Source organism: Cornus florida, unplaced genomic scaffold (assembly GCF_030987335.1).
Source record: "Cornus florida cultivar Cherokee Brave unplaced genomic scaffold, ASM3098733v1 CherokeeBrave_3.0.0_Hap2_Chr08, whole genome shotgun sequence".
Classification (NCBI taxonomy): domain Eukaryota; kingdom Viridiplantae; phylum Streptophyta; class Magnoliopsida; order Cornales; family Cornaceae; genus Cornus; species Cornus florida.
In genome coordinates, this window is record NW_026775578.1 from 42,784,914 (window position 1) to 42,797,644 (window position 12,731).

The 12,731-nt window shown below is 33.3% G+C and overlaps 1 pseudogene; it reads left to right on the forward strand.

The window, feature by feature from the left end:
- LOC132270141 (DNA damage-repair/toleration protein DRT100-like) overlaps nt 1-12,731 on the forward strand; it is a 48,081-nt pseudogene that overhangs the window by 32,141 nt on the left and 3,209 nt on the right.

Here is a 12,731-nt window from a genome sequence, read left to right on the forward strand (position 1 = left end):
CTTCCTAAGTGTTCTCACTAACTTACATACCATCCTAAAGTATTGTTCTTATCATCCCGGAGTGTAGTAAACAATGAACACTTGACCTTCTTCAAATCTGCATCTGATCTTCAATTTTAAAATTTTGAATCGAAAAATTACAACTCCATCAGATTTATTTTGATAAGGAAATTAGCCAATAACAAAAAATATGTATCTCTTACAGGATTGAATACTATTATAAAAGAGAAAAATATTCTAAGTGGAAAGGTGATGAGCGTTAAATATTGCATATTCGAGTCCCTAAATATATGTATGTTAAGACCTTAAGTGATACTTTTATCCAGTTTTAGACTAATTTATGTTTATTTTGTGTTTATAGGTACTTTCCTAAAGAAATGGTTAAAACCGAGACTTTAAGATGAAAAGACTGATATCAAAGCTTATAGATGTGTCAAGGTCATTGAATATGAGACCTTTAGAGTTGCACAGAGTCGTTACCGGTCATTCAAAGCAAGCCGAGAGTCAAAATAGTGAAGTTTGAAAGAATTTAATGCCAAGGCTCGAGCCTCAATTCTAAGGCTCGAGCTCAGCAGAAGAAAACAAAAAATTTAATTAAGGCAGTAAAACTCGAGCCTTGATCTCAATAGATCGAGCCCGAGCCTAACCTCAGGGTGCTCAAGCCTTTGCCTAAAAGCTCGAGCCCATGAGGTGTCAAAATTTAAAGAGTTATTTTCAGAAAAACCATATTCCCAGGACCTCGTGCCAGACCTAAAGGGATCAAGCACCTTCACAAAGGGCTCGAGTCCTAAGCCAAAAAGCTCGAGCCCAAGAGCTAGGGCTCGAGCACCATCAAAGGGGATCGATCACTGTTGAACACAAAACCCAAAAATATTCCGAGTGTTGATGGAAAAGACGCTTCAGAAAATATTTGAAGAAATTTGACTAAGTATAGAAGCAAAACTCGAGTACCATTCCATAAAGCTCGAGCTATGTTCCAAAAAGCTCGAGCTCTACTTAAAAAGCTCGAGCTTGTGCTGTGCCTGAAAGCTCGAGCTCAATCTTCTAAGCTCGAACTCTTAATGCCAAATCAGAATTATAAGTTTCGGGATTTGTTCTAAGTCTGCCGTATTTCATCCAAGATGGGCCAGAAGACATAAGAAGACCTAAAAGCCCGTCAGAACCCTAATAGAAGGTAATTCTTCTATAAAAGAAAACACAAGGCCACAAAAAATCTCTCTCTCGTTTTATTCTGGATTCTCTTACATTGTAGTGACGACTTTTAGGGTTTCCATAGAAGATAAAGATCCTGAGAAGAGAAGTGTAGTCCGTGATGATGACGACCACAACAACACAGATGATATCTTGCGTTGTCATGAGTAACTAATTATTTCTTAGGGCATCGATGTAACCTGATCTAAGTATTATGGTTTGATTATTCTAACTTTGGGAATTTTAATGATTTATATATTTTGATTGTATGATTATGAACAGTTGAGTCACATCAATTGGATTTTAATGTTTAAATAGTTTTTAAATGATTAATACCTTATCTTAAATTTAATTATTCATCAATTATTCTCAACCCATTCTTATTGGACAATATTTGGTGGAGGCCTATTGGACATAAGAATGGAGATCATATAATGGTGTTTTAACGTTTTTTATGAATGAATATTTTCATAGTTTATGCTTAGGAAAGATGGATTATACTGCAAAATTAGTTATAAGTAGTTAGAAGTAGGTAGATGGATAGTCCATGCTAACCGTAGATAGGTTATAGTTAATTAAAATATATAAAACATTTTTCTTTAAAACCGAATTAAACAAATGTTATTGAGTTTAATTCATATGATATATAAATTGTTAAAATCCCAAAGGTTGAACGGTTGACCATAGTACAAGACTCGTGGTGAAGTCAAGTCCTAAGATTCTCTCTCTCTGATCTCTTTATCTTAATTTTAGTTTAAATTTATTTTATATTCGTGACAACCAATCAGTCAAATCATCTGTTATCTTCGAATCAAAAATCGAATTAATTATAAATAGAACAAATAACACTCATTTCTCTATGGGATCGACACCTTTTATATAGTCTTATCTTACAAAGATTCGTACTATTGCGAGTGGTATATTTTGATACACATGCATCAAAAGGGGTGTGAAAAATTAAGGTTATGCCAAAGGTGAAACTTTTTATTTGGCAGTGCCTACGTGATCAAATTGTCATGATGGAACAGCTGGTGAAGAGGAGAGTGATTGACTGCCTAGAATGTCATGTTTGTGGAATAGAGCTTGAAACAGTAGCCCATTTGTTGGGGAGATGTCTACATGCAAATCAGGTGTGGAAGATTTCATCGCTACGAATTGAAGATTTAAGGGTTCCTCATGGGCAGTGGGATCGTTGGTGGAGAACCTAGTGTGATCCATGGGATACAAGTCCAAATGGTCGGAGTTTAAAAGATAATGCAGATTCTTTATGCTGTCATTTATGGATGGCTCGTAATGCCTAGTTTATCAAGGCAAAAGATGTTGTATCAAAGTTTGAAAGTCAATTTTGGGAGTTCATAGAAGTTATGAAGTTAAATTCCCAACCTGCTAGGGTGGTCTTAGATTTAGTAAACTACAACTAAGGTAAGTATCCCTATAATCACTCCAAGCTGATCTGTTAGACAAACTATGCCTTCAAATTTCAACATTTTAAGTCACGTGATAAGTTCCGTATCCCTTGTTGATTCAATTTAGTTGTAACCTTTAGGATCTCCCGATCTGATTATGGCATTAATTTAATTAAACTTGTTTTGACTAATCAAATCACTAAATGACACAACTTCAGAACCCATGGAGTAGAGAGCAAATCAGTTTAATATTATATTGGAGCAAACTTCCACTAATCTTGATATCACCACGTATGACACCACTAGCTCGAATTACAGGGAAAAAGTAATCTTACGTATCCATAAATTGTTTGCTTCACTCATACGTAATACTATATATATATATATATATATATATATATATATATAATTTACAAATCGAAATCCTAATATAGAATGATGTATATACAAGATTATGGGATCATGCTTCGTTAAATGTATTCATATGTTATAATCGTGTCATCCGTGTGTCATAATCGCATCATGCTAATATAAAAATACGACCTATTTAATAATCGTGTCAAGATATCTCAACATTAATCCGACTGATTTATTAAAAAAGTTACACGTATAACTCGTTTAATGACCTATTTATAAAAATAAAACATTATATTATTTAAATTATTAATAATCATCAATCAAACAATAAATACTAGAAAGATATAAGTTTCAATCCAACCAAATTACTAAATAGTTTCTAATCTATAAAAAAGTAAATTATAAGGCACAAGTTTAGATAGTAATTTTGAAACTCAAATAAAAATTTATTTATGATACAATAGGTAAATATGTATAAACGAGTTATACGAGGTTGAATCCCTCAACCCAAATACGACACGATTAACTAAACGATTAATTGTGTTAACCCGTTTACAACACAAACTTATTTAAAATTAATCCAAATCCGTTTAACTAGTGTCATATTCGAGTCGACGTATAATGGCAAGTGTTTTTCTTCTTTTTTTTTTCCCTGAATGGTGGGTTTTTTATTTATATATAAAGAAAAAATAGTACAATTACAAATAGGAAATGAACTCTCCAGCGGAAAGAAAAAAATGGACTAAGTCCATTTACATAGCATAGCAAAGTAAACCTAAATAGACTAAAAACTAAAATTTTCTGCCCATTATGAAGACCTTTTAAACAGACCAAATGCTGCACTTAAAAAATCTTGTCAAAATACATAAAAACTTATGTCATGACCTTCCATTCCAGCTGGACTCAAACCAATTGTGCAGCCAAGCTTCTCTCAGCAACTTGAGTGCCACCCTCTTAACAAAAAAGCAAGAAATGTAGCTAATCCACTTCCAAAACAAACAAACAACCGGCAAAGCTTCATTACACCATATCAAAAAGAGCTAGAAAATCAGCAAGACCAATAGAAAAGAAGTTTAAAACTTCCCAAACTATATCATTTGCAGCAGCAGCAGAGGAGACTTTTGTATCACAGTGTAATGCAAGTTTTCCTTAGTGACATGTATGTGCATTTTGACGATTAATATCATCTATATGATCGAAACAACCCTTAGCTTGCTGGATTAGCATGTGTTGTTTCAGATAATTTACGAGCTTATTTTATATTTGTATCTAACTGTAATTTGACAAATATTGTTTCAACAAAAGGGACCTTTTCTTTTAATAGCATCAATCTACTTCAAAAATAGAAGTTACCAATGTGGTTTATAAATTAGTATAATATTAAGAATGTCATCGACAAAGACTTTATTTTTTATCAAATCGTTGAAGAACAAAAACAAATAGTGAATACATGTTTGATAACATTTGTTACGTTTTAAAAAATATATAAAAAATAAAAATCATCCATGTGAATAAGAAGACACGATTGCATACCAAATTACATTCAATAACCTTAACATATGATTCATGCCAATATTGTTACGCACGGACCAAATGTAGGCTCGGTGGAGGAAATTGCCCCCACTAATTTTATGTGTGTTTTTTAAATTAGATTCTTATAATTAAAATGTTAGATTTGCCGTTACTGAAAAAAAAAAAAAAAAAAAAAAAAAAAAAAAAAAAAAAAAATCCACTATTGCCCTTATAACATTTTTTATATTTTTTTTAAAAGCTCCCCTCTCACCTACTTTGCTGTGTCCGTCCCTGTTATAGGCCATCTATCTAGACATGGTGTTGTGGTTCTCCAAATACTGGCTTGATCTGTTGCTGGCTCATTTGGGTTGATGGTGGGCTTTGTTATACTTTGTTGCTTCTAGACTTCTAGCTCGCTTGTTATTTTATCAGCTGAGCTTTTATGGGCTTTAGTTTCCCTTAAGATAGAAGAATTATTGTGATATATTTTTACTATATATAAAATGAAAATATAACAACAAAAGCTAAAATATTAAATGAAAAATTAGGAAGTCACTAAATCTTGCATTTCATCTTAATAACTGTCGAAATTAACTTACTTTGGAGTTTCATAATAAAAACCATGAATGGAAATATATATATATATATATATATATATGCATTTCAAACGGATTGATATAAAAGATTATAAAAAACAGAAAAAGAAAAAAGTTAAAAGGAACATACATATTAAAGAGAATTAGTTGGTCCATAGTCAAAGCTTGAGTTGATTATATATAGAATGATTTTAACTATTTTTTTTTTTTTTTTTTACAATCAATCTGAAATTAACTTGTTAATGTTATTTTGGGCACCAAATGTCATCTACACAGATACTTCCCTATTATATATTATGAGCAAAAACAAAACTAACAAAAAGGTTTGGCTGTATAATAATATTGGGTCAATAATTAATAATGATGTTATACAGATTTTATATCATTATTTGTTTTGTATATATGTTTGTTTGAATTGCTCCACATTTATATACAAAAATACACACCAAAATTTAAATTTAATAAGAAAAAGAAATTAAAAAGAAAAAGAAAAGATCCATTGACAAAAACTTGCAGTAGTTTGGGTGGAAATTGGTTCACTTTTAAAGAAATAGATTCCTTATTTTTTTTTTGGTTTTTTTTTTTTTTTTTTTGGTTTTTAAAAAATAATTGTAAATATAATTCTGATATAATAATAAGAGTATGTTAGGCCATAATTTTCTGTGCCTAAGGCACACTTCATGCGTAGACCAAGTGTCAAGTCCAGGAGACACGATATGGGTAGAGTATAATTTTAAAATATTCTACGCTTGTTTGGAGATTGCATAGTATTGTAAGGAGGGTTGAAATATTCTATAATATTAGAGAGCTAGTACCGATTTGAAGAGTTGAGAAAGTATTCTAAAAGAGTAAAGAATTTAATAAAATTGGAATTCATCGGAGAGGATGTTTATAAATAGGTTCCAAAAATAAATCAAACCACCAAGCCACACTCTAATGCCAATCAACAAATTCATGGCACAAAAGAGAAAACCACATCAAACAAAGTTGATCTTTAGATGCTTTCTGAGTTCGGGGCCTAAAGCTCTCTGAACTTGGGGTCTTTAGATGCTTTCTGAGTTCGGGTCGTAAAGTTTTCTGAACTTGGGGGCTCAATCCCTTTTGCTCAATTGCCTTGGGTTTGGGATCAGACTCTTAGTTATCTGTGCTTTACCTCTGTGCTCTTTCGAAACCGAGTGTAATTATTATACCAATATTAATTATTTATAATTTAATACTTTTTTTAAATAAATAAATATGGTATTTAAAATAAAATAAGGAGATGTATAGTATTTCTCAACTTGTATATGCTAATTGTGGTTGACATATGGAATTGGTAGCACCAAATCAGAAGTGGTCACAAGGTATGTGGTCAATTAGTCGTTTGGGTTGTCTTTATTACCAAGACATACAAACCTGCATGAAAATGTTCCATAACTTTGTCTCAATAATTATCATTTGTGTATATATATGCCTCGAGGATTTCGTTCCACAAATTTCTCAAGCTGCTCTCTCCTTCTCTCTCTCACACATATACATTGTGCATACATATAGTCATATACACATGCAATGGTATCAAATATTGCTTGAATATATATACACACACTATATATATGCATGCATGAACTGGCCAAGAGGAATAATAGGGAATGGCCGGCCGGGTTTAGTTCCATGTCTCGCGCACTGCACATGTATGTGTATCTCCCACGACTTTGGTTACCAACCTCACTAGATGACAATCATGACACCTAATATATATATATGTATATATATATATATATATATATCAGATGACATTAACAACTTCATTTTGACACTGAATGATACACGTGCAAACAAATTAGCAAGTCATCCAATAAAAATAAATAAATAAATAAAATAAAATAAAAAATTAACACGATTCACATCAAATAATGGCTACTGTGATTCTAATTTGAAGCAATTAAGATGCAACATTTGAGCATGTCAGAGCATGTGCAACATTAAATAATAGCTTTTGTGATTATAATCATCCCATTTTTTCAAACCCATTGCTCTCCTTCCCTCTTTTTCCTAATTCAGAATTTTCTGGTCAGTGGTCTATCCCGAAATGGATATAATAATTAATACCACTAAATTTTGAATATCTTTGTAGCATTATAGGTCGATTTTTCCAATGAGAGCTAGCTGGCAGGTGGCTCAGATCTTGTGCCACGTCTGATGATAATTATTTTAGCTTGAGTTGGATTAATTCAAAAATAAGAACATGACACTCTTTAACATTTCAGGGAAAAGGATCCCCTCTGCGAGAGGGTATTTGTGCATCCTGCGCACACAGGTCCGAAGTAGCCTATAAATGAATTAAATTTGAATCATTTCAAATCTGATTTGATTCCGAATTTAATAAGAATTATATATGATCTAATCCAATATGATAACTTGACATTATTTAATTTATTTTTAATTGGATATTCAATCTAATAACTCAATTCATTAAAGATGTAATTTTTTTATTACACACGCGACATAAAAATAAATATATATAAAAAATAAATAAATAAAAAATAAATAAAAATAAATCCTATATTTTCACATAAAAATATATATAAAAAATAAATAAATAAAAAATAAATAAATAAATAAATTACAACAACAACTACTACTACTACTACAATTTTGGACCACAAACATCTAGCAACTCCTTTGTTTTTTTTTTTTTCCCATCCTCTGTACAGATTTCATGACAAACAATCAGACATACATTGTTGTAATCAAACCATTGTGTTATTGTGATTCCAACATATATATATATATATAGTACTATATATTAGTAAAAAAGTGTATTATAGTTTCTTTTCTTTTTTTTGTTTTTTGAACAAAATACAAATTTTTTTTTTTTTTTTTCATAGACAAAAGAAATCAAGAATTAGAACAATCTACAGAGCCTCCAACGACCATGGGGGCCAAATATCCCAATCAAACTCCCCTATTTGGGAATGAGCAGCTCATCTACTCAAGGCATGAGCTACCCAATTACAAACTCTAGGGCACCAAGATAGCTGGCACTTAGAAAACTGATGCACTAATTGTGAAACATCAACACACACAGAAGCAGCTAAACAATTGGTAGGATTTAGGGACAAGACGTTTTTAAAGTCACCCTCAATCACCACAACACCATTTTAGCCCCAGCTTAGCATGAGTTTCAACCCCTCCTTTAGAATGATAGCTTCTGTTTTTTTTCACCCTCTGCAAGGATTTCATGACAAATGATCAGGCATACATTATTCTAATCAAATCATTGTATTATAAAATTGATTCACATCACATATAGTTTATATATATACATATATATACACCAACAAAAATATATATATATATACTAGTATTAACATCAGACACTAGTAGTAATAACATGGGTCTGTTTCAGAGTCTTGAACTGTACATTTCTCTATGTTTGATATCCATAGAACATGGACAATTGAGTGGTGGTCCACACTAGATCCATCTTGATCTCTATCAATGGTCCACGGTGATCTGATCACCATTATAGTGGGGCCCATTTTTGTAACAGTGAGATGATAAGTGTCCCCATCACAAGCAAATGGACGAAATTCATCATACTGCAATTAAATAAAAATAGACAACTTCCTAAATGATGGATCGAGTGATTTCAATTGGAGGAGGAAGAGATTTGGTTAAAAGACGAATATTTGGACACGATATTTGGACCCAATATATGGACACGATATCTTGTCCTCTTAAACACTTGAGTCTTACCTCAATCATTCAAATTGATATAGCTTCATTGCGTATATATACTATGAATGTCCCTAAAAAAAACATATGCACGTGTTTTAATTAAATTGCAATATTAAAAATTTATAAAACGATATAATATGTTGTATGCCTGTTGCATTCTCAAAAAATATATTGAATAAGTGTATATCTTTAGCATTCTTGCTTTAAAATGCACGAATTTCTACATATACAAGCATGAATGTGTATATAATCCACCTCCGTCATTTTGGAAGTATTGGTGGAGAGTCGTTGCTCAATTCTGGTGGACTTGTGCACATTTACGTATTTGTCAAAAAGTTCATATTCTAAAAATATTGTTCATTTTGTATATTTTGATCCTTACAATTTTTAAACACGTCTACACAGATAGAAGAGATCATTATAAGTGTCAATTACTTCTCCCTTAAAACGATAAAAATATTATTCATTTTGTACTTTTTTACCCTTACAAATTTTAAAACGCATCTACACAGATAAGAGATGTCCTATAAGTGCTAATCACGTCTCCCATCAAACAATGTGGAACATCACAAAACATCTCATCATTTCTTTCCTCATTGTTATAATGTAGATGAACATAATATTTCTCTTGGTGCAAACAATTCGTGTGAGTTGCACCAAGGCTTGCCCTCACTTGTAAATTCCATATCGATCCACAATTAAAACAAAGAAACCATACGACTGATCATCCGTGCATACCGCATTGAAAAGCAAAAATTATGAAATAAAATGTAATAATTACATATATTACACATTAGTCTAGTAGCAGTAAAGTTATATCGACTCATTAATTGAGGCTATTTAGTAAAATAATCACTTCCGTGGTCTATTGTTAAAAAGTATAAAAGAAAGTATGTGTTATAAATTTCATTTTCAGAAGAAGTCAGTGAAATGTTTGAAATCATAATCGATATAATTTACCCTAAAATTTATATATCATGTAAATCAAGCATCTCATAATTTCATATATTGCACATAATTTATAGTCAAATGTCACTTTCTAATATTTTTGTAAATAGGCTGAATAGTAGATCTAACAGGAGAGTGTCTCAATCATATGGATAAGGGATATGCTTGTAATGCGAATGCTCCCATGCATGTTGCTTTTCAAAATCCATTAAACTAAAACATAACAAGAAATAATTGAGAAGAAATAATCTTCAATTGTCCCAATCCAACTTTATTTAAACCTACTAAGACATAATTTTGGTCGGCACAGAAAATAAATTGTCATTCTTGATATCACATAATTAAATTTATACTTCTTTCAATTTTTAATGTCTACCCAAACGTATAGAAAATTTAACGAGTTTCTCCAACATTCACTTCTTTCACAAGTTCATATATGTAATTTATGTACGTATGTGCGTGGATATATAAGGTGGACATTCACTCACCACGTGGTACAACACCCCCTGTTGCCTCCTCACCTTCGGCCTAATAATTCAGTCTCAACCTTATCTCCTCCCATGTTGAGCTGGCACAGGATACCTTGCATTGAATATGCTTATCAACACCCTCGTAAATATTCATGCAATTTATTTATTTTGAGAATTCACCCTCCCATAATATATATTGGAATACAAAATTGTAATATCATTAAGTTGAGAATAAAAAATGATAATCCAAAAATTTATTTGTTGTTAAATACTACCTTGTCCCAAAACAGGACATCTTTTTTAAGACAGAGGAATATGTTTCAAATGAGATCCATAACTCCTTTTTAAAGATATCTAAAGATATAAAAGCCCTTCAGATTTTAAGTTTGAATTATCGAGAGTACATCGATAATATCATTATTACATTCTCAATTTAGTGACATTATATTTTCGATTTAATAGAAAGTGAGGGCCGAGCATTCGTCAGCCCTTGAATGCATGGAGATGAGACTTAGGTATAGACTCGGCTCTTGGTTTCGGTTATTCTCATCGGCATAAAATGAGTCACGCACCTATTCATATTCACGTATCATTCAAGTCAGGAGTGCGGTTCGGAAGCGAAATATTAAGGACTTACCTTCCGAATCCCTCTCAACGCCGTTATATCCATAGGGTTGAGAGTTGTAGAACCGATATACGTGCTAAAAAATACCTTCAAGATAAATCATTTTATATGAGCTAATGGCCATTGTACAATGTTTTTTTTTTTTTTTTTTTGGTCCAAGGCAAAAACAACCGCAACACAAGGAACCAAAAGAACCACAACCCACTAAAACCTACCCTCTGCTACCACAAAAGGGACGACAGAAGGAGGAATAGAAGACAACCACATATCCGACACAAACCCAGACCGCGAAGTAGCGGCCAAAGCATGAGCCACCCGATTACCCAGACGATGCACATGAGTCAACTGAGCAAATGAAAACCGTCACAAGTCCCGAGCAATATCAAAACAAATAGAAGCAATTTCTGACGGGCAAGACAGCTGACATAACACCCCGTCCACCACAGCTTTAGCATCTTATTCAAACCATAAGGAAGAGAAATGCAAATCTATAGTGCAAAGAATCGCACGCTGTCAGACCAACGCTTCCGCCTCTAAAGCTGAAGCAGCAGAGAAAGGACGAAAAATAACCGCACTAAGCACTGCACCCCGAAAATCCCGAAAAACAGCAACGCCACCCCCTTGCAAATACTGCCGACAAAAAGCTTACACTTAACAAAACCCAATGGAGGGGGACTCCACGACTCCACCAACTCACCAGCCAGTCGTGGTTGCACTGAGGAGCATAGGGAACGAGCATCATGAAACTCCCAAAAACTAACAACAGCCTTTTGCACCACAACCTCAGGCCGCCATAAAACCCCCTTAAAGACCAACCGATTCCGGGCCTTCCAAATACCCCAGACACAAAAGGAAATCAGGCTAATAACATTCGCAAAATCCGAGGAGACCATAGCCTTATGCACCAGAAAACGCCAGCCTACACGGAACGAAGAAAAAGATAAATCGGAAAAATCAAAGCGTAACGGAGATAACTTCCACACCTGAAGAGAATGAGGGCAAGAAAAAAGAAGATGCACCACAGACTCCTCCTATAACCCACAGCGAGGCCGTCAGCTCCTGCTTGCCGTCAGACCGGGCAGCTCTTCTCGCCTTCAAAAATGCCTTCCACGAGCCTTACTTGGGCATCTTCAACTCATGGACGGGCAGTGACTGTTACCACAACTGGTACGGCGTCAGCTGCGACCCGTCGACCCACCGCGTCGCCAACATCAACCTCTGGGGCGAGTCCGAAGACCCCATCTTCGAGAAAGCCGGCCGGACTGGTTTCATGACCAGTTCGATCTCTCCGACCATATGTAGACTGAACCGGCTCTCTAGCATCACCATTGTAATACCCCCTAATTTCGGAACACGGGTTAATCAAGTTTGTGCACAAAATCAAGAGATTATCAAAACAATTAAAGTATTTAAACAAGCACAGAATACAAAGATGAATAAGAAGGAATAAATAAACCGCTGAAGAAAACTAATAAATAAATATTGATTAATGATTCTCCAACAATTACAACTCAGGAATCCCATAACTCAAGGACCCCTTAAAACATTATTCAATAATCCAACACTACTTAAAAGTACACAAGATGAATAGATAAGTAACAGTCTCCTAGCTGCGGATCCTTAATCTCGAGACTGGAACCTCTAATAATCTGAAAAATAAATCGTGAGTTAAACCTTACGAGTAAATTCTCTCTACTAGACCTCTAAAAATCAATAAGTAGATCATCTCTGATCAAAACCAAACCTAATAAAGTTTTAAGTTTAATAAACAATGATACGCATATGTATAAATAGTTATATACAGTATAACCTTCACATCCCTTAACAGTTTCATTAATTTTCAAAACCATTAAATCATGATTAAAACATAATCATACATAAACAAATTCAAAACTCCTTCTCTTTT